The sequence below is a fragment of the Herpailurus yagouaroundi genome, unplaced genomic scaffold (assembly GCF_014898765.1).
Source record: "Herpailurus yagouaroundi ecotype Mexico unplaced genomic scaffold, PumYag 213, whole genome shotgun sequence".
NCBI lineage: Eukaryota > Metazoa > Chordata > Mammalia > Carnivora > Felidae > Herpailurus > Herpailurus yagouaroundi.
Genome location: NW_024412444.1, coordinates 10,845,029 through 10,868,851, shown reverse-complemented (window position 1 = coordinate 10,868,851; position 23,823 = coordinate 10,845,029). Strand labels below are relative to the sequence as shown.

Below are 23,823 nucleotides of genomic sequence, written 5' to 3'. Positions count from 1 at the left end.
TTAGAGAACCCTGGGGATGATCAGCATTGAAATAGCTGGCAGGGAAAAAGAAAACAGTTGGAAGAACAGCCAGAGAAAGAGGACCCGGAAAGATTGGGTTTGTGAGATACAAGGCAAGGGAGAGTTTTTGAGAAGACAATTATTAACAGCACTAAAATGTCACTTTATAGGGAGTATAAGTATTAAAAGCTGGGCTATTAGTGGAGTAGTAGGTATGGAAGCTCACTGGCAATGGGTAAAAGGCTATAAATAGTGAGTGTTACAGCTCTGACAGTGCTTGAATAAGTGGACGCAGAGGGTAATATTACCATGTAGGGGCACCTGGGTGCCTTAGTTGGTTGAGAGTCCGACTTGGGCTCAGGTCATGATCTCACAGCTCGTGAGTTCGAGCCCTGCATCGGGCTCTGTGCTGACAGCTCAGAGCCAGGAGCGTGCTTCAGATTCTGGGTCTCCCTTTCTCTCTGTCTCTAACCCACTCACATTCCGTCTCTGTCTCTCTCAAAAATAAATAAACATTAAAAAAAATTAAAAAAGAAAGATTACCATGTAAAAGATATGTGTATGTACATTTCCATGATGGTAATTTTTTTTCTCCAGTTTTAGTTGTTGGTAATTCTGAGGAGACTTTGGTGGGTGGTGCGATGTGGAGTGAGAAAAGTCTTCTAGGTTAGGCATTCCTTATGCACATTAATTTTTCAGTAGACTTAAATGTATGTTGGTATCGTATTGCATTAAATACAATTTGTGCAAATGGGACATGAATCCCAGATGTCAAAAATGTATGGGAATGTTAAAATTTTGTAATTCCACACATTAGAAATTCAGTAGCATGGATGATATTCTCTGGTACTTTTATATGTATAATATATATAAAATGTAATATGTATATATTAATTTACATTCCAATTAGTTAGCACATAGTACAGTAATGATTTCATGAGTAGAATCCAGTGATTCATCCCCTGCATATAACACCCAGTGCTCGTCCCAAGTGTCCTCCTTAATGCCCCTTGCCCATTTAGCCCATTTCCCCCACCTAAAACCCCTCCAGCAATTCTCAGTTCTCTGTATTTAAGAGTCTCTTATGTTTTGCCCCCCTCCCTGTTTTTATATTATTTTTGCTTCCCTTCCCTTATGTTCATCTGTTTTGTATCTTAAATTCCACATATGAATGAAGTCATATGACATTTGTCTTTCTCTGACTAATTTTGCTTAACATAATACACTCTAGTTCCATGCTGTTGCAAATAGCAAGATTTCATTCTTTTTGATTGCTGAGTAATATTCTAGTGTGTGTGTGTGTGTGTGTGTGTGTGTGTGTGTGTGTGTGTATGTACACCACATCTTCTTTATTCATTCATCAGTCAGTGGACATTTGGGCTCTTTCCGTACTTTGGCTATTATCGATATAAACTATATAAACTGCTATAAACATTGGGGTGCATGTGCCCCTTTGAAACAGCACACCTGTATCCTTTGGATGAATACCTAGTAGAGCAATTGCTGGGTCATAGGGAGTTCTATTTTTAATTTTTTGAGGAGCCTCCATACTGTTTTCCAGAGTGGCTGCACCAGTTTGCATTCCCATCAGCAGTGCAAAAAGGTTCCTCTTTCTCCACATCCTCACCAGCATCTGTTGCTGCCTGAGTTGTTAATTTTAGCCATTCTGATAGGTGTGAGGTGGTCTCTCATTGTGATTTTGATTTGTATTTCCCTGATGATGAGTGATGTTGAGCATTTTTTCAAGTGTCTGTTAGCCATCTGGATGTCTTCTTTGGGAAAGTGTCTATTCATGTCTTTTGCCCATTTCTTCACTGGATTATTTGTTTTTTGGGTGTTGAGTTTGATAAGCTCTTTATAGATTTTGGATACTAACCCTTTATCTGATATGTCATTTGCAAATATCTTCTCCCATTCTGTCGGTTGCCTTTTAGTTTTGCTGATTGTTTTCCTTCACTGTGCAGAAGCTTTTTATCTTGATAAGGCCCCAGTAGTTCATTTTTGCTTTTGTTTCCCTTGCATCCGGAGACATGTTGAGTGAGAAGTTGCTGCAGCCAAGGTCAAAGAGGTTGTTGCCTGCTTTCTCCTCTAGGATTTTGATGGGTTCCTGTCTTACGGTTAGGTCTTTCATCCATTTTGAGCTTATTTTTGTGTATGGTGTTAGAAAGTGGTCCAGGTCCATTCTTCTGCATGTCGCTGTCCAGTTTTCCCAACACCATTTGCTGAAGAGACTGTCTTTATTCCATTGGATATTCTTTCCCGCTTTGTCCAAGATTAGTTGGCCATATGTTTGTGGGTCTATTTTTGGGTTCCCTATTCTTTTCCATTGATCTATGTGTCTGTTTTTGTGCCAGTACCATACTATCTTGATCATTACAGCTTTGTAATACATCTTAAAGTCTGGAATTTTGATGCCTCCAGCCCTCTAGTACTCTTTGATATTCTGAGGTTTTACAGCTAGGAATTTATCTTTGCATTTCTCTTGGTACAAAAAAATTACGTCTGCAAAGTGTGTGTGTGTGTGTGTGTGTGTGTGTGTGTGTGTGTGTGTAACTGATAGCTGGATATATATCCAGCTCTTGCTATGTCCAAAGTGTATGAATGAGAGACACTCTAAGGACTGGTTAATCTGTGAATGATTGATAGTTATTTTATATTTGGACAAAATTAAATTTTTAGCACATATCCTATAGTATTCAACGAAAAGGTTAAATGTCTTTGTATCTATCCTGATGAACACTTAACTATTAAAGAATGGTTATAGGAACTTATAAACCAAGATTTAAAAAAAAATGGAAACACTGATCAAATTTAAATATTTTTGCAGTGAGAGATACATTTTGCAAATTATCAAATTCTATTTTATGTTAGTTTGGTCACTTATTTTCATTTCATGTAATTTTACAATAGTTTTTCTGTTTTACATTCTTGTTTTTGTGGTAAGTGCTGAATATGTAATGATTAAAATGTAGTTTCAACATAAAGTAAAAATGAAGATAGCAAGAAATTATTAATTAAATATGTAAGACTAATAATTCCTCTGAATTTATACTATGTAAAATGAGGTCATGTATGTGGAACTGGTTTTTTTTTTTTTTAATGTTTATTTTTGAGAGAGAGAGAAAGAGTGTGAACGGGGGAGGGCCACAGAGAGAGGGAGGCACAGAATCTGAAGCAGTCTCCAGACTCTGAGGTGTCAGCACAGAGTCCAACGTGGGGCTCAAACCCACATACCGTTAGATCATGACCTGAGCCGAAGTCGGATGCTTAACCAACTGAGCCACCCAGGCAGCCCTGGAACTGTTTTTATGAAGTATGTAGTTAGAAATTAAGTATATGATTTTAAGTATAGAAGAAATATTCAAAATTCACTCTAAATTTAATAGAAAAACATAATTAAGTTATTCTGGAGCAAAGGGATCAAATAAAATATTTTCAATTTCACAGAGTTTTATTTATAAATGTAAAGATAATAAAGATGTACTGAAATGTATTTTAAAAATACATTTTATATGGGTTCTAGGATGGAAAAATTTATTTTGAGTGGGATGGGGGGGCAGGGAAAGAAGACTTTGGAGAAATGGCTTTTTGTGAGTTTTGGCCCAGTGTAAGTATATAGCAGCAGTCTTACTTAAAAAAAAAAATGTACCATTTTATTTAGCATGTGTTGCAGTTCTAAACCTTAGTAGTCTTTAACTTGCACAATGTTTTCTCTTGTAAAGCATGTATGTCAAAACCCAGAATCTGCACTGTCACTTCCTTGTTGTAAATCTAGCTCTCCTTCTAAGATAACATGCCTGAAACTGAGTGTAAATTTCTCAGGGTCTTGAAAAACAGTTTGAGAACAAAATAAAAGTTAAGGTATGATTAATTTCCTATGTTATGACTATTTAAAAGTTCATTTCAATATTTTCAATATGATTTTCAAAAATTATCAAATGAACTCTATCAATGGAAAACTCAAAAAATACCTTAAGTTTTATGGCATAGCATCTAAATTTGCTTACATTAAGTACTCACAATTGTTAATTTCAGTTAGTAAAAGAGATCTCTCATACTTGAACCAGTTTACATTCTTTACTAAACTTTAGAGTTGAAACTCTATAAAGGCATTTCATCTTAAATTTTGCTTGATATTTTAGATTTTATTTTATTAATTTATTATTTCTTTTTTAAATTATTTAGAGAGAGAAGGAGAGAATAAGCAGGGGAGGGGCAGAGAGAGAGGGAGAGAGAGAATCCCAAGCAGGCTCCACACAGTCAGTGCAGAGCCCGATATGGGGCTTGAACCCATGAACTGTGAGATCATGACCTGAGCCAAAACCAAAAATGGGGCGTTCAACCGACTGAGCCACCCAGGCATCCCGACATTTTAATATTTAAATGTTTATTTTTAATTTATTTTGAGAGAAAGAGTGAGAGAGAACATACACATGAATAGGGGAGGGGCAGAGAGGCAGAACCCCAAGCGGGTTCCATGTTGTCAGTGCAGAGCCCAATGAGGGGCTCCATCTCATGAAGCATGAGATCATGACCTGAGCCTAAATCAAGAGTTGGACACTTAACCGACTGAGCCGCCTAGGTGCCCCAGATATGTTAGATTTTAAATCAAGTCCTTAACTGAGGTGAATCTAAAATCGTATTCAAATGTGAGAAGTATGACAGGATATTTTAGTGGGATATCTTTTTGGTATGTTCAAAGTGAATTGTTTGAATTTGAACTACAGCTTTAATTGCATGTCTGTTACCTGCAGGTATCTTGTTTAAAAAGAAAAGTGAAATAACTGAATAGTGCCATTTGTCATTCTAACAATAGAGTACTTTGATTTAAGAAACAAAATGTTGCCATAATTATGTTAATTAAATGTTTAAATGCAAACTTGTTAGTGATATTTTTATGTAAATACCTTTTATTGGTATTGATTTTAGTATTTATATGACAGGCATAGAAACTTTTTATGAAATACTAATGCTTTACAGTAGGATGTCTTTAGCCAAATTGGTCATTGTTAGAAATTGTTCTCATCTCTGTTATGGGATTGTCATTATAGTTTTTTTCTTTTCTGTTATCTTGAATTCTTTCAAGGTGGGGAACTTTGTCTTCTGTGCTCATTGTTCTAGAGTTAGTACTGTCTAGGTTTTAACATGGTTTTATGTTTTCTTCTTAGATCTTGTAGATACTGATTTTGTCTATTATATTTTACTTAAATTTTATCTTTGTCTTTAGATTTTATTTTCTATATTATATATTCCTTTTATTTGTCTATGATGAATTCTATGTATATATAATTATTTTTACCATTAAATGTTAATTTTTTAGAAGTTTATGGAGCCATTATATTTTCTGTTATACTGACAATGTAAAAAATAGAGGAGATTTATGAATATGTTTAAGTATTTAACAACACAAGCAAGTTATATAGACTTATCTACCTCTAGTCAGTGTGGTATTTAAAGAGAAATTCTTTTCATCCTCTGAAACTCTAGTCCTATATCTCTGGCTTTTCATACATTACAATTCCGTTCCTAGATGTGTAGAATTCCTTAATCTACATGTGAATTCCCAAAACATAAACACAGTATTCTACAGATTTCAAAATCCTGTTGATTGATTTAGCCATCACTGAGCACTTCCTATGTGCCCCACACTGTTCTAACCAAAACAAAGTCCCTGACTCTACGAAGCTAACATTCTAGCCTGCATGTACCATCATCCATCTTTCATTATTACCTCAGCCTATTTAGGACAAATTGGAATGTTTCTGATTTGTTGACAGGTAATCCAATATAATTCAGTTCCTCTTGTCCTATAAGTTTGCTGTGTAAAAGCAAATGCTATCATATGGCCCCAAAGTATTCTGGTTAAATTTGAGTTTTGTTCTGAATTACTAGTGCTCTACATTTGGTGAAATTTGTACATATCTCCTTTAATTTTATAAATTTAGATCATATACGTATCTTGGCCTCTTCTTTACTAACAGGTAAACTTAAAGTATTTTTCAAGGTCATCAAGGAACTGCTTAGACAGTTATTTAATGTCTAATGTTATATTAGACATTGAATGATTTTGTTTTGGTGGTTCTTTCTTTTGTTTCTTCTCTACTCTGAAACTCACTTTTCTGTCTTCCTCAATGTGACTTTTAATAGAACTTTTAAAACTTTTGTTTGCCTGACATTGTACTTTTCTAGTTCTTAACTTTTCAACAGTTTTGACATTTCTATCTTTATTTCCATTGTCTGTGCAGACTTTATCCTGTCGAGTTTCTTCCCTAATTCTCTCAAAATTCACATATTTACAGTCTTAAATTACTACTTCTAAGAGCTTTATTTCAAAATTTATGTACTTATCATGAATTTCTTAAATGTATTTTTAGTTTATTTTTAACTTTTTAAAGTTTACACTTTAGTGGTTTTTAGTATGCTCACAAAATTTACAACTTTTACCACTATTTATTTCCAGAACATTTTTGTTGCTCCCCAAAGAAACTGTACCCATTTAGCAATCACTCTTCATTTCCTCCTCTTCAAGCCTCTGGCAACCATTAATCTACTTTCTGCCTCTATACATTTGCCTATCCAGGAGTTACTTCATATAAATGGAATCATATAACATGTGGAGTTTTGTGTCTGGCTTCTTTCATTCACTCTGGTGTTTTCAAGGTTCATTCATGTTGTAGCATGTATCTGTACTTTATACCTTTTATTGCCAAATAATATTCCATTGTAGGCATATGCCATATTTCATTTATCACTTTTACTACATACTCAGTTGATGGATGTTTGGGTTGTTTCTACTTTTTGGCTATTATGAGTAATACTGCTGTGAACATACATGTACAAGTTTTTTTGTGGACATATGTTTTCAGCTCTCTTGGTTATATACCTAGGAATAGAATTGCTGGGTCATATCATAACTCCATATTTAATGTCTAAAGAAACCGCCAAACTGTTTTCCAAAGTGGCTATACTATTTAACATTTCTACCAGCAGTGTATGAAGGTTCGATTTCTCTACTTCCTGGTCAACACTTGTTATTGTCTTTTTTATTGTAGCCAGCTAGTATGAAGTGATACCTCACTTTGATTTTTGTTTTGCATTTCCCTAATTAATAATGTTGTGAGCATCTTTTCGTGTACTTACTGGCTATTTGTATGTTTTTTTTTTTCTGGAGAAATGTTCATGTCCTTTTCCCACTTAAAAATTAGGTTATTTATCTTTTTATTGTTGAGTTGTATATTCTGGATATAATTCCCTTATCAGCTGAGTGATTTCAAAAATTTTTTTCCATTCTATAGATTGTTTTGATGGTGCCTTTTTTGTTATTACAGTAAAACATACATAACATAAAATTTACTATTTTTTAGTATTTTAAGGGTACAATTCACTGGTATTAAATACATTCACAGTGCTGTGGAACTGTTACCTTTATTCATTTTCAGAACTTTTCCATCACCCCAGACAGAAACTCTGTACTCATTAAACAATAACTCTCCTTCTTCTACCCCAGTCCCTGATAACTCCTCTATTTTTACTGTGTGGCTCTATGAATTTGCCTATTCTAAGTGCCTCATGTAAGTGGAATAACATAGTATTTGTCCTCATGGTGTCTTTTGTAGCAGATAAGTTTTTAATTTTGATGAAGTTCAGCTTACCTTTAATTTTTCAAGTAATTTTTAATGATCTTAAAATTCTTCATTTATATGGTCACTTGTGCTTTTTATGTCATATCTCAGATGCTATTGCCTAATCCAAGGTCATAAAGATTTATTTTAATCATTTTTGTGTACTCTCTTACTTGGTTCTTGCATCCATTTTCAAACATCAATGTAACTATCAGAGGTTTTGTGAGAAGGCTTTGTTAAATATTCTTATTTATTTATTTATTTATTTAATGTTTATTTTGAGAGAGAGAGAGGGAGAGAGCGAGAGAACATTCAGGGGAGAGACAGAGAGAGAGGATCCCAAACACTGATAGTGCAGATCCCAGTGCAGGCGTGATCTCACAGGCATGACATCATGACATGAGCTGAAATCAAGCGTTGAAAGCTCAACTGACTGAGCCACCCAGGTGCCGTTAAACGTTCTCTTTTAAAATTTTTAGATCAGGATAGTGGCTTTCAAATTTTAGAATCTCCTGGGATGCTTACTAAAACTACTGGTTCCTGAGAGGATATTTGTACATTCGTAGTAAACTTCTAGGAGACTTCACATCACATTGAAAAAGTGTGTAAGTAAAATAGGCCAGCATAGTGATTAAGAGCATGGATCCTGGAGCCTCACTACCTGGGTGTGAGGTAGACAATCCTGGTTGTCAGTTTTTAGCTGTATGATCTTGGGCAAGTCACTTATTCTCTAGGCATTCATTCCCTCTCTTATGGGGTCCCTTGCTCTCTCTGTTGCAAGGATTAAACAAGCAAATATCTGTGAAGTGCTTAGAGTAATTTGGCAATAGTGTTAACCCCGTAATTGTTAGATATTGTCATACCCTTTAATTTTAGTAATGTCATTTCTAGGGACCTAATCTAGAACATTATCAGCGATGTTGCAAAAAGATGTAGGTATAACAGTTTCATCACAGAGTAATTGCAAGAATTTACCATATATAGTCTAAATTAATGAAATTTATGAAATGTCATTTGCTAGTCATATTTTCAAAAATATTTAATACCATGAAAAATAATGATGTAAATGAAAAAGTCAAGTAAATATACAACTATATATAAATTATGTCTCTAAACTTCTTTGAAAATATGGGGTAGGGAAGCAGAGTGTTGGCCTTACATTGCATATAAAGAAGTATGTTAAAATGTTGACATGGGTTATTCTTGGAAGCCGGGAGGAATGATTTTAATTTTCTTCTGTACTTTATTGTACTCTCCTGACTTCAACAGTAAGTATACACAGAAAAACAAATCATTTTATTTATTTATTTGTTTATTTTTATTATTTTAGAGAGAGAGAGCACACAAGCAGGGGAGAGGGACAGGCGGAAAGAGAAAGAGAATCCCAGGCAGGCCCTACACTGAGGCAGAGCCCAACATGGAGTTTGGTCCTACAACCCTGGGATCATGACCTGAGCCAAAATCAAGAATCAGACGCTCAACTGACTGGGCCACCCAGGTGCCCCCAAATTATTTTTTTTTTATTTTTTTATTTTTTATTTTTTTTCCAAATTATTTTTTTTTAAAAGACAAAATATGGGGAAAGCTCGTATAAAATAGGAAAAATGACAGGAAAATAGGAAAAGCCCAGTGTGAAATAGGAAAGCAGAATGTAAATAGGAAACCTGAGTCCTAGTACTAGTATTGTTATTAAATAGTCTCAAGCCTCGAGATGCCTGGCTAGCTCAGTAGAGCATGCAACTCTTGATCTTGGGGTCGTGAGTTCAGGCCCCACTTTGGGCTGGCAGATTACTTAAAAAAATAGTTTTCAGCCTTGAATGAATTTTCTGTCTACCTTGGGGGACAGAGTTTCCTCATCTGTGAAATGGGAAATTGAACTAAAATTAAAAAGACAGTGTGTAGACTGGTTAAGAGTTGGGAGGTTAGAGGGGGGAGTTAGGGACTGCAGTTTAAGAGATCACTGTGTGGGTTCATGCCCTGGTTCTTCTTCCTATTCACTTGGTGACTTCTGGCAAGTAATTTAACCTCTCTGTGCCTCAGATTTCTTGTTTATAATGTGGGGATAGTAATAATACCTCATAGGAGGGGTGTGAGAATCAAATGAGTTAATAATACATGTAAAGGACTTAATATAGAATCTGGCACATAGGAAGGATTCAATCAATGTTACCTATTTTTACTGGTATATAAGATTCTTTCTAATGCAGTCATTTATTTCCAATAATATTGTTAGTCAAGTGAGCAATTCTTAAATTTGTCATTGGAAATTTAGCTGATTTTTTATTTAGGTATTTTGAAGTCTCCGTTTCCCTCCCCCAGCTTTACTATTATGTCTTATGTTTAGTATAGGCAGCTTCTTTGGGGCCTAAATTATCTTATTGTTGAGGGTATTTTGTAGACTTTTTCAGCAGTAAAAATCTCATTTGATTTTATAGAGGTGTTTTTTTTTTTTTTCCAATTCTTTTTGTTCTGAAACTAATGCATGTAGCTTAATATATTTGTAGTTAAATTACATAGGCTGTTAGGTTGTACCTAGTTTTCTTCAACTGATGTTTCAATTTTAAATTTAGGAACCAGCATAAAGCCCAAGAGAATGTTACAGCTCAATTAGTCCATTCTAGTAAAAGCTAACTTCATAAGGTAAACAACTAAACTGTTGGTAGAGCATGACCTACAGTAATGACTCAGTTGGTGCATAGATGTTACTTAACTTAATCCCAGAAAAAGAATGTATCCAAATGCTTTAAGAGAGAAATCTGAGTATGTGAAAATCACTTTCCGAGTCAGCAACCATGTTAATTCATTTTGGAACTCCTAACAGACTACAGAAATAGATGACTTTCATAATATTATATCATTTTCTTTCACTGACTATATATGACATACTTAATTAAAGTGACTCAGCTATTCCATCCCTTTGGAAATTTTCATCTGTAAGCAAGTCACTGTATGGTACCTCAGTTTATGGTGGCAGTCATAATGAAGATGATTATTTTTTCCCCTGCGAGGGATAAGAATGAAAGTTGTATTTCAATACATTTATTCTTAGATCTTTAGAAGCTCTCCCCTTCTCTGCAGGGTTATAGCTGCAGTAGATAGCCCACTATAGGGGTCATTATTTCTGTGTTGGAGAACAAATTAGTTGAGTAACATTGTCAGGAAGCAAAAGCAGGAGTTTGACTCCACAGTTATGGAATATAGTTTGTTACTTAAAAACATATTAGAGGATTCCTCTTGTTATAATAACTTTTGTTTATAAAACATATTTATGTAATTCCCATGACAGGAGAAAAGTGCTGTGTCTTCTGATTTGATAGACAAAATCAGCTCAAGACAGCTTTGTGACTCACTGACAGAAGAGGGAAGAATTCTTCTTGCCTTAAGGATTGGATTTTATTTTAGGATGAGTTATTTGTCTAAGTACAGATATGAGAGAGTTCCTACCCTACATGTCAAGTCTCCTGTTCTATCTTCCCAGAGATTTGACGCAATGCCTCCTAACTCCCAAATGTATACCTTTGTATCATCTGCTACTTGGGTCATGTTAATTACATAGTGTTTATATTTCTTCCTCCATGTTTTTCTGAATGTAAGAATTTGTGAGTTTTTCCTTTAAACATTTTGAGCTAGAGTTTTAAACATTCGTTGGTTTGTTTCAGTTAAAAAAAATCATTTCTTAATATAGAAGAGACTGGTAACATGTCTGCTTCTGTGGAGGGAAATTAGGAAACTGTGGGATGTAGGGAAGACATTGTGCTTTCCACTGCATCACTCAACCTTTGGAACCCATTACATTTTTTTCCCCAAAATTTTAAACCTAATTTTATAGCATAGCATAAACACATTCACAAAGCTTTGTTTGTTTTATGGGTTTTAGCCCTTTTAAAGTTGAGACCACAAAATCTCTTAAAGTTGACTATGAATGTTTTATTGAAGACATAATGATGAATTTACAGTCTTCCTTTAAATGACCCACTTAAACTTGATTCACTGATTCACACCATAAACTTTAAAAGGTGGATTGTTGGTGTAGATTGATGGCTTAATTCTTCTAAAGTTAGTTCATAATCAACTGCTGCAAACTGGACCATATTCTCAATTTGTTTCTTTACTTCAACATCACTGTCCTTTAATTCTTCAACATTGGCTATATTGCTGTCTACTCTTCTATCTTTGAGAAGCATAATGAGGTCACTCTTCTTGTATTTCTTCTTGTGTATGATAACTGACTCTAGGATCACTCATACTGTGTCCTGGATATTGGTGAGTCGGCAGCTACATCAGCATGACCCCCTTCACAGATCTATGATAGGCAGCTACGATCTTTGTTGCTTCCTGGACACATAGAACATACATTCCATCTGCTCTTAGCCCAGGAATAAAATTTTCTCTCTTGTAGTAATCAGTGCTGGCTGTTGCTCTCTCAGCAGATGCTCCCATTCCACAGCAGTTATTCCCACAGATGAAAATAAAGGTTGATTTCCACAAAACTGTCATATTGTAATTTTCGAATATAAAGTCAAGCAGAACTCATCTTTTCCATTGTATTTACAGGCCAGACCCATACCGGCTCCCAGGGGGACCTGAGCTCTGACAATGTCATTGCCCCAGTAGCTAGCAGTTCTTGGCATACATGTGCATTGATCCTTCTTTGTCTTTAGTACAGCCTTCTCTTTGTTCTGTAAACTCTACAAATTTCTGGGACAGAAGGGCCACAAATAAAGCAAAAGCCCAGTAGGTTGAGATGAGATGATCCATGATATTTATCCAATCTCAAGTTCCGCACAACCTTCTTGACACTTCATGAGCGATAAAAACCATGAATAATATTCTGTTAATGCTCTTGGTGAAGAGTCTGATCATTCTCTACTATTTGAGTCCCTCTTCCCTGATGAGCACTGTTATGATAGGAGGGCCCTCTTCTAATCCATGAAGGTCACATTTCTTAATTTCAAATGTAGCATCATTTGCAAAGTTACAGGATATGTCTCTAAGAAAGCACTCTCCTAGCTGTGATAGTCAGGAAATGGTGGGTATCTTTTTCTTAGAGCATCTTCCTCTTGAGTGCAGGCCCTGGTAATAGCTGCAGTGGTGGTGATGATGTCATTCTCTACACTGGGCCATAGGCCCACAAACATTTTATAAGACTGTATGATATTCATGAATGGGCTGTAATTTTCTTAACCATCCTTCCATTGTTAAAGTTACCAGTTTGGAAACTATTATAAATTTTGCTTTGCTGAATATCTTTATACGTAGATCTATCTTTATTCACATTTTTTTTTTTTTATTCTTTAGGCTGAATTTTCAGAAGTGAATCAAAAGTCACATTTTAAAAGCTCCCTTTGGGGGCGCCTGGGTGGCGCAGTCGGTTAAGCGTCCGACTTCAGCCAGGTCACGATCTCGCGGTCCGTGAGTTCGAGCCCCGCGTCGGGCTCTGGGCTGGTGGCTCAGAGCCTGGAGCCTGTTTCCGATTCTGTGTCTCCCTCTCTCTCTACCCCTCCCCCGTTCATGCTCTGTCTCTCTCTGTCCCAAAAATAAATAAACGTTGAAAAAAAAAATTAAAAAAAAAAAAAAAAGCTCCCTTGGTATACCTTGGTAAACTGCTTTCCAGGCAGTTTATTCTCCCATGATCAGCTTGTGAAAATGTTTCTTTTATGTCAGTCTTGGAAGCATGAAATATTTGTTATTTAAAATACTTCCTGCTACTTTTATTATTGACAAATTGAACCCCTTAAATTTTTATATTTCAAGGTCAATATGGGTGTGTGTATATTTATTCTTTTTTTTTAGATTTTTTTAATTTTTTTTTTTTTTTTTTTTTTTGAGAGAGAGCGTGTGCGTGTGAGAGCGAGTTGGGGAGGGGCAGAGAGAGAGGGCGACACAATCTGAAGCAGGCTTCAGGCTCTGGCTTGATGCTGGGCTCAAACTCAGGAACCATGAGATCATGACCTGAGCCGAAGTCAGACACTTAACCAACTGAGCCGCTCAGGCATCCCTGTATTTATTCTTCTTATCCTTCCTCTGTTCAGTGGCTTTTCAAAAATGGTCTTATTAACATATAATTTACACTCCATAAAATATCCCTATTGTACATGTCAGTTGTGTTTACTTGAAGTGAATGATTTTTAGTAAATCTGTAGTTTGTTACCATCACCATAATCCAGCTGTAAAATATTCTCATCACCCAAAAAATTTCCTTTTGCCCATTTGCATTCAGTCCTTTATCCCACACTCAGCTTTAGGCAACCACGGATCAGCTTTCTGTCTCTGTAAATTCGCATATTCTAGAAATAACAAATAAACAAAATCATATTCAATTCCTTTGTGAATGGCTTCTTTCGCTCAGCATTGTTTTTGAGGTTCATCTATCTTGTAAAATATATCATAGTTCATTTTTATTTATTTAAAAATGTTTATTTTTGAGAAAAGGAGGGCACATGCTCAAGTGAGGGAGGGAGGGGCAGAGAGAGAGAGAGAGAGAGAGAGAGAGAGAGACTGAGAATCCCTAGCCAAGTGTGGCACTCCAACTCAAGAACTGTGAGATCCTAACCTGAGCCGAAATCAAGAATCAGACACTTAACCAACTGAGCAACCCAGACGCTCTTTTATTGCCGATATATTTTATTTGTTCAGTAATTGATAAACATTTGGTTTGTTTCCAACTTTTGGTTATTATAAACAAGGAACTATTGCTGCTAGGAACATTTGTGTACATTTCTTTTTGTCTTTGATTTCTCTTGGGTAGATACCTGGGAGTACAGTTGCTTGAAACCCATTAAATTTCTTATCATTACTTAGTCACAAAAATGTTTCTTTAAAAGAATAGATGATAGCACTAGATTTGAGAAGGAACACAGTTCTATGATGTAATAGTTAACGTGGAATGATTAGAGTAGGCAAGTGAAAAGTTCTAACACATGTAGTATGACTAATAATGGAAACCACTTCAGGATTTATTGGTAGATGAGCAACTACCAGAACCTAAAACCAAGTGAAGGCAATTAAAATTAATGGGTATCTAAAAAAACATTGAAAACTTTGGTTCCATGAAAAATGAGAAAAATGGAAATGGGACTTCATTTGCATTTATTTTGACAGAAAAGTGAAAATATGTAACACATAAAATGTCCTTCTTAACATAAAAGAAGGCCATCAAGACTTTTGTAGATAAACAGGCCAAAGATATAAGCCGTCAGTTCATTCAAGATCAATGTATACAGCAAGTAAACATTCCTTCTTGCTAGTGATCGCAGAAATAAATATTTAACAAGTTGGTTATATTAAATTAGCAAAATTGATAGCGCTGGATAGAAAGATTGTGTTAGTGATGTTGCTTTGTATGTTGATCTAGTTCATGTACAAAGCAATGTGGCAAAGCCTATCCAGATCCTTGGAATAATAGATTCGGAAGTAACTTTTATTTTAGCTTTCTTGAATGTAATTTAAAAAATTTTAATAGTAAATTATTAAGAGAGGGAATACATCAGAAGATAAGAAAACAGTACAGATTTTCCCCATGTGCTGAAGGTGAGTCTGGTTGTGCTATCTTCTCCACTCTGTCTCTGTGACTCATTCAAACTCTGGAGGCACTAACTCAATGCAGCTTTTTTTCTTTCCAGGCAGAGAACACATGTTTGTTCTTCTGTAGCCTGAATCCTGCTTTTACAGCTTTGGCTAAATCCTGGATCCAGTTGTTCTTTAATCCAATGACTCACACCTTAGGAGTTACCCATCCCACTCCACGAAAATGCTATTAACTTTCTCATTTGGAATAAATAATCCTGTCATATTCTGTCTACAATTTATATCAGTAAATTTGCTTTAGACACTCACAGGAAAATATGCTTCCTATTGATTTTTTTTTTTTAAAGTTCTTTGTGGAGTTCTTCTGTATGGGTGGGACCAAACACTTGTGTCACTCCCAGTTAGTACACTTACAGTACAGTCATCCAACAGTAAGTGATTTTTTAGTTTGACAAATTGTCTGCCAAAAAGTGATAAAGTAGAACATTCATTGAATCAAGAAATGGAACTTGATCCTTGCTTTATTTATTCTCCCCCTGCGCCTTTCAAGTTATCTTTTTTCTTCTAACTTCAGAAATTCTTTCCGTTTCTGATAAATTTTTATTGGATTGATATTTCCCCCTAATTACTAACATTACGGATTTTTACATTATCATACTTGTTATACAAGGCTGTAAGATTTTAATTGTTAGTTGAGCTTATGTGAAGTCATAGGTAATGTGTAACAAGAAGTTAGGAATGATAAAAGGCAAAAAAATTCTTATTAATTTTATTATGCTTGCCAGCAACTTTTGGTTTATTAAGAATTATATTATCAATTTCCTTTACATAGAGCAACCATAAATACTCTTCTACTAAAACTGTAAATAATCTTTTCCTATAGGTAGTAGTGTAACTGTATCTGGTCCCTTTAGGTATTTCTACTCAAATTGGCTTAACTACTTAAGGATCTCAGGAAGGGATGGCACTGTAGGTCCTATTAGTTTTTGATTAATTAATGCAACAGAATCGGAAAGTCCAGTCAGTTAGGTGACTTGACTTGAGCTCTGATTTCTGCCAGCTTATTCAGATCACTTACGGTGTGTCTTTTTTACACTGGGAGAGGTATTGTTAGCCCTTGGCCATTTCCCTGGCATCTTGGATGTTTCTTTTCCTGATTTTCATATACCTGACTATCCTATATGGTGTCCCTTCAAGCATTTTCTCCATTAATTTCTCCTTAAATGCTAGTGTTTCTAAAAGTTCAGTCATTGTTTTCCCTGTGATTGTTACTTTTGGATCATTTCATACATCACAATATTAGTAACCACTCAAATGCTGATACCTTTCAGATATCTTGAGCCCTAAGTTCCAAGTTTTCTGTCCTCTGCTTGCTGACATTTACTCACTTGGATGTCCTATAGAGACTCCAAAAGCAATATACTCCAAACTGAAATGAATCATTCACTCACCACCCCCCTCCAATATTTCCAAATATAGATAATGGCATTATCATCCAGTAGCCCACGCTGGAAACTGCTTTCTTCAACACTGAACACATAGGATCAATCACTAAACCCCTTTCACTACTAACTAAGATCCTAGTTTAGAATCTTATTATTTCTTTATTTTAGTACCCTCATAACTGGTCTTTCTGCCTTCAATCTAGTACGCCTCAAACAATGTCAGTTTGATCTCAGTACTTTCCTCCTAAACCCTGTAGTGGCAAGTACCCTGTCATCTATATGATAAAGGTTGTACTGCTTGATATGTCTTAAAAGGCTTGGTGACTTCTTACTTCTTGAGCCTCAGTGCTATACTTCACATGCCAGACCTTCTCCTCAGTCTCCCCCTACTGCCGCCCCCCATGTTGTTTCTTACCTCTGTTTGCTCATTCTGTTTAAATCCCTTCTCCACTCATCTTGACTCTTACTCAGCCTTCATGATTCAGCATAGACAGTTCCTTTAAGAAGTCATTTTTGAATCTTCAGGGTGCCCTTCTAAGTGCCCTTCTTCTCTACTGGATTATTCTTATTCGTATATAAAAATGTTTTTTCTTTTAAAAAAACTATCTTGACTTCACTTTCCCTTCCAGCTATTGCTCATCTTTTTTGATAGAAATTTTTTTTATTGAGGTATAATTGATATACAACATTATATGAGTTTGATATATAATGTTGGTATACAACATAATGATCCACTATTTGTATATACTGTAAGATGATCATCATAAGTCTAGTTAACATCCATCGCCATACATAGTTACAGAATTTTTTTCTTCTGTTGAGAACTTTTAAGGTCTACTCTTATAGCAACTTTCATATATGCAGTACAGTAATATAAACTATAGTCACCATGCTATACATTACATCCCTGTACTATAACTAGAATTTTGTACCTTTTGACACCCTTCACCCATTTCTTCTTACCCTCACCCCCTGCCTTTAGCAACTACCAGTCTGTTCTCTGTATTTATGAGCTTGTTTTTTTGTTTATTTTTAGATCCCACATGTAAGTGAAATCATACAGTATTTGCCTTTCTCTCTCTCAATTTCAGTTAGCATAATGCCCTCAAGGTCAATCTATGTTGTCACAAATGGCAAGATTTCATTTTTTTAATGGCTAAATAATATTCCATGGTGTGTGTGTGTGTGTGTGTGTGTGTGTGTGTGTGTGTGTGTGTATTTATCCATTCATCCATCAGCAAACACTTAGGTTGTCTCCATACCTTGGCTATTGTAAATAATGCTGCAGTAAACATGAGGGTGCATATATCTTCTTGAGTTAATATTTTCATTTTCCTCAGGTAAATACTCAGAAGTGGAATTGCTAGATCTTATGATAGTTGTATTTTTTTTAACCTCCGTACCATTTTATGTAGTCGCTGAACCCATTCACATTCCCACCAACAGTGTACAAAGAGTCTGTTTACTTGACATCGTTGCCAACACTTGTTATTTCTTATCTTTTTGGTAATAGTCATTCCACCAGGTGTGAGGTGATATCTCATTGTGGCTTTGATTTATATTTCCTTCATGATTAATGATGTTGAACATTTTCTCATGTACCTGTTAGACATCTGTATGTCTTCTTTGGAAAAGTGTCTGTTGTGATCCTCTGCCCATTTTTAAATCAGATTGGTTTTTTGTTTTTGTTTTTGTCTTGTGTTGGATGAGTTCTTTATGTATTTTGGATATTTACTCCTTAATAGATTAATGATTTGCAGGTGTTTTCTCTCATTCAGTAGGTTGATGGTTTTCTTGGCTGTGCATGCACATTTCTTTGCTTCCCTTTAGAGCAAAACTTCTTAAAAGATTTGTCTATAGGTATGGTTTCTCATTCCTCTTCATTCATTTTCTCTTGAATCATTCCAGTCAAGCTTTCATTTGGTGCTATATCTATACAGTTCTTGTCAAGGCCATCAGTGGCTTCCAAGTTGCTTTTCCAGTGGTCAATTTTTGTTTTTTATCTTACTTGATTTTTCAGCATCATTGGACGTAGTTGATTTCTCCCATATTCTTGGAAAACATCATTCCCGTAACTTTTGGGACATATCACTTTCCCTTGGTTCTTCTCATACTTCACTGGCCACATTTTAAATTTTTTTGCTTGGTCTTTTTCTCCCTGACCTGTAAATTTTGGACTGCTCCAAGGCTCTGTCCTTGGTCTTCCTGTCTGTCTGTACTTGCTGTCTTGGTGATTTCATCCCATCTCTTGACTTCACATTCTTTGTATGTGGTTTGTGACAACCAAATTTTTATGTCAAGCCCAGACTTCTTTCCTGAACTCTGAGTTCTTATCCAACTGCTTTTTTTGACATTTCCACATGATGTCTAACAGCTCCCTCAAATTTAATATGTCCAAAGCCAAACTGCTAACCCCTCCCTCAACCTCAATAAAAGATTAAAAAACAAAAACAAAAACAAAACCTTATCTCCTTTAACCCTCCCAGCTCACACAGACGCAATTACATCCTTCTAAATTGCTTAGGTTAAAAACTTTGGTATTGTTCTTGACTCCTTTCTTTCATGTTGATTCATACAGATTCATACATCCAATCTGTCAGGAAATCTTGTGTTGTATAAATTACTTTCCTGTGTGTGCTGTGTTGTGTAAAGGTTAATCTTATGCTTTTTCAGTTTTACAACTGTTTTAAGGGCAAGAATCCTGAAGACCGTAGTTATACCAAATCTCTTAGTTTGAATTACCTCAGGTAAAGAATTCTGGTGGGTTGTTGAAGCTATTCCGTTCAGGATTGAATCTTGTAATCTGAAAGAACAAAAAGGAAGTGAGCTGTGAAAACTCTTAAGTACAGTTCAAAAGTCAGTGATTTTACATCTGAAGTCTGTTGTTCACATGTGCAAGATGATGACTAGCCCTTTTGAATTTATTGGACTTCTTTCCTCTTTGATTTCCCTTGATGTTTACCTCTTTTTTTCCTAGCAGATTCTGCTTTTGTATGTCATGCAGTTCAGTGTGTATCCCTCTTTTGCTTTTTTTCTTTTTTTGTCTCTTTTTAAAAAAAAATTTTTTTTTTTTTAACATTTATTTATTTTTGAGACAGAGAGAGACAGAGCATGAACGGGGGAGGGTCAGAGAGAGGGAGACACAGAATCTGAAACAGGCTCCGGGCTCTGTGCTGACAGAGCCTGACGCGGGGCTCGAACTCATGGACCGCGAGATCATGACCTGAGCTGAAGTCGGCCGCTTAACCGACTGAGCCACCCAGGTGCCCCTTTTGCTTTTTTTTTCTTTTTATCTTCCTTTCGCTCTCTTCCTCTAAATTTTTAAAAAATATTTACTTATTTTGAGAGAGAGAGAGACAGAGTGCGAGCAGGGGAGAGGCAGAGAAAGGGGAGAGGCAGAGTCCAATGTGGGGCTCGAACTCACGAACCATGAGATCATGACCTGAGCCGAAGTCAGACCTTAACCAATTGAGCCGTCCAGGTGCCCCTTGCTCTCTTCCTCTAAATGACCAGAATGTGGAATTGAAAATTTGCTAGGCTTATTGAATAAAATATTCTCTTTTAATTTTAAAGTATTTAAGATTTCTTTTTTTTTTAAATGTTTATTTTTGAGAGAGAGCATGCTAGTGTGAGCAGGGAGAGAGACAGAGAGAGAGACAGACCCAAGTAGGCTCCACACTTGTCAGCACAGAGCCCAATGTGCACGGCCCCATCCCATGTCCATGAGATCATGACCTGAGCCTAAATCAAGAGTTGGTTCGAGCCACCCAGGCACACCCCGATTTAAGATATTTTTTGGTGGAGATAAGCACGGTGAACATTTTGTATACATTCTTTCAGATTTTTGTTTTCTAATGGTATATTAGCATATATACCATTCTTTCTGTGAAAAGGGACTACTGTATATCTTGATATATTTTAATTTCAGTACCAATAACTCTACCTCATTATTTTTTATGATTGTGATATTGTGATTGTGATGTCTGATATATCATCAGATGCATGTATGTAGTTTGGTTTGGCATTATCTGTCTCCAGTTTTTAACTTCTGTTAGCCTTGCTTAGTGAACATGCTTATGCATTTGCCATTGCACATGTGTGTGAATATTTCAGTGTTTCTATAGGTTAGATTTCTGGATGTGGAATTAGTCAAAGAGTATAAGCATTAAAAATCTTTGTGGTGCCTGGGTGGCTCAGTCAGTTAAGCCTCTGACTCTTGATTTCAGCTCAGGTCATGATTTCATGGTTGGTGAGATTGAGCCCTGTGTCAGGCTCTGTATTGACAGCAGGAAGCCTGCTTGGGATTCTCTCTCTCCCCCCACCCCTTCTCTCCCACTCCCCTGCTCACGCACGCACATGCTTTGTCCCCCTGTCTCTCTCTCAAAAATAAACAACCATTAAAAAAAAAAAGCCTCATAGGTACTGCTGAATCATTTTCCAAAAAGGTTGTAGCACTTTATATTCTCATCCCCAGTATATGAGAGTGCAATTTCTCCACATTCTTGCCAGAACCAGGTATCAAACTATTTTTAATTTTTGTCAAACTGATATTGACCACTTTGCTAATTGCCCATCTTCCTGAGCTTTTAGGTCTCTTGAGAGTTTCAGAATTAGATGCTTATTTACTCCTTCACATACATTTCACTCTCTTTCCCTTTAAACAGAAAATTCAAATAGTATAGGAGGGTGTAATGCAGTAAACTCTGTCTCTGCCCTGATAGTTTAAAGGGTGTCCAAGTGGCATTTTGAGTTTTGAACTGAGTGAGTTATGGCCTTCTGTTTGCATTATTCTCTTGACTGGGTTTCCAGACCTGTCACTCAGGGCCAGGAGTATAGTAGGACTCTTGTTTAGAAATGGAATTATGACATCACTGAATATCTCATGGCTTAGTTTATTCATAAGTTGGTTCATAATGTTAAATGAACTGTAGATTGCTAATCTATGTAATACTTTCTAAGTGTATTTATGTATACTTGAGAGCAGTACTTTCCTTTTGATTTAACTTTGATTTGGGAATCCCTGGTCCATATTGTGGATATGTATTTTATATTTTTCATGAAAAGTTTTTAGTTGTGCTGTGAGACAAAGGTTTAGCTGCTTTTGTTCTGTGCACAGGTTGTGGTTATTTATGGTAATATTCACGTGTATTGGGGGCGGTGACATACTATTTTTAACACCGTGTTAGAGTTCAGCTGTTACTGATCTATTTATATCTCTATCAGCTGTTTACTATTTAATTAATCAGCAGAGGGCTTTATTTTTAAGAACTTTAACCAATAAAGGAAAATCTTGTATCAGTTCCTTTGAAGAAAGTCAGTGATTACATATTTATGCATATTCTATGGATTTAATAATAGCTTCCATTTTTTTATTATTTATAACTTGAAAGAATTTAATGTGGTATATTATTCTATAAGTATCAGAACTGATCTAGCTGGTTGACAATGTTTTACATATATCTGTGTGTATATGTATGTAGATATATGCTGCCATTTGTTTAGTATGTACAAATATTTTGCTTAGTACTTTACATGCTTAGCATAATTTAACCTTTACAACAAACACTCTGAGCTAGGTACTGATATTATTCTCAATTTATAAATAGTGATTTATAAGTATCTTTATAACTAAAGGGTGGCTCAAAGAGGTTAAGTAACACTAAGTAATACTCAAGGTCATACAGTAAGGTAGAAGGTGATAGAGCTGGAATTCAAACCTTAATGTATACTCTGTTTTATATAGCATGTTGTTATTTGGATGTAATACAGTTTGGCCTATCCTATGTTAAAACAAAACTTTTAGTTTCCATTGTAGAGTATGAATCATTTATATTTTGTTGTACGTTTAAAAAAATCATTTGTGACTTGTGCCTATTGGAACTTCCTAAGAGGCAATGAATGTCATAGATTAGAAAAGATAGAATAATAGTGCTGTTCCAAGCATGTTTTGGACATCAAGGTTGGGGAGTTAACTTAGAATAAAGCCTTGAGTCTCTGATTTAGGTGTTTACTTAGTGAGAAATGTTATCTGAGAAATAAATCTTACTTGTTAAAGTGTTTAAACCGGGCTGGCTTCGGAAAGAAAAGAATGCTTTTAACAAGTAAAGAGTGTGGGTGGGTGGAAGCAAGGGTCCAAGAACAGCATAACCAAACACATGGATGCCTGGGGCTTATGTAGGGAATTGCTAGTAAAGCAAGGCTGGGATGGATGATAGTTTTTAGGAAAAATGGTAAATCAGGTTAGGGTGATTGGTGTCATTTTTAAAGTTATCACAGCTCTTGGATTTGATTTTTGAAGACAATAGAGAGACAAAAGCCCTTTTATAAAGGGAGACAAAGTGATCAAGTTTGCATTTTTAGGAAATAACTTTAGCATCAGTGTGAAGGGTGGAGAGTATGGAATCATAGTCCTCATCTTGACAACGATTATGGACCTGGGTTAGAAGGACGGTAATGGGAAGGGAAAGGCAGGGTGGAATTGAGAGATTGTTCTGAATCTGAATCATAATTCATAGGAATTGGTGACATAATGGATGTCTTATGGGGTTATTGGTATTACTTATTACTAATAGTATTTATTATTACTACTGTTTTGCATTTGCTCTAAGTGGCTTCTCATAGTCATATTTATTGTATTATTAGTAGGCTGATGGTTGAATTCTTGACCAGAGGTGTTCAGGAAATGGTGGGGGAATGATGCGTTATAAATGTTACACTCAATGAAATATTTATTTAAAATCCTATTTGGGGGGGTGCCTGGATTGCTCAGTTGGTTAAATGTCTAACTCTTGATTTCAGCTCAAGTCATGATCTCACAGTCTGAGATTGAGCCCCATGTTGGGCTCTGTGTTGGGCATGGAGCCTGTTTAAGATTCTCTCCCTCTCTCTCTCAAAAATGAAATGAAATGAAATAAAATAAAATACTCTTTGGTTTATTTAGCAGACATTTTGTTAATGTCTAGGGATATCACTGACAAAAAGGGATGCCACTGATCCTGATCTTCATGGAATTTGCCATAGTGATGAAGAGTCTAATAGATCTTGTTTGCTGTTCTTACTTTTCTGTGTAATCTTTGGGTATATGATTTAACTCCTAATCCTGTCTGATCATGTGGGATAACTGCTTATATAATAGTATTCTGAAGTTTAGATGAGGTAATGTGTGTAAAGTGCCCAGCAAAGTCCCTGGCATAAGCAAATATTTGTTCTCTTTTAATCTGCCATGGGTA

At 35.7% G+C, this 23,823-nt stretch overlaps 1 protein-coding gene and 1 pseudogene across 31 annotated transcripts in view; one reads left to right on the top strand and one right to left on the bottom strand.

Moving 5' to 3' along the window:
• Positions 1-23,823, top strand: part of SLMAP (sarcolemma associated protein) — a 157,597-nt gene that overhangs the window by 35,121 nt on the left and 98,653 nt on the right. The gene's annotated exons all lie outside the window — the stretch shown is intronic.
• LOC121016810 (pyruvate dehydrogenase E1 component subunit alpha, somatic form, mitochondrial-like) lies at positions 10,622-12,956 on the bottom strand (annotated as a pseudogene).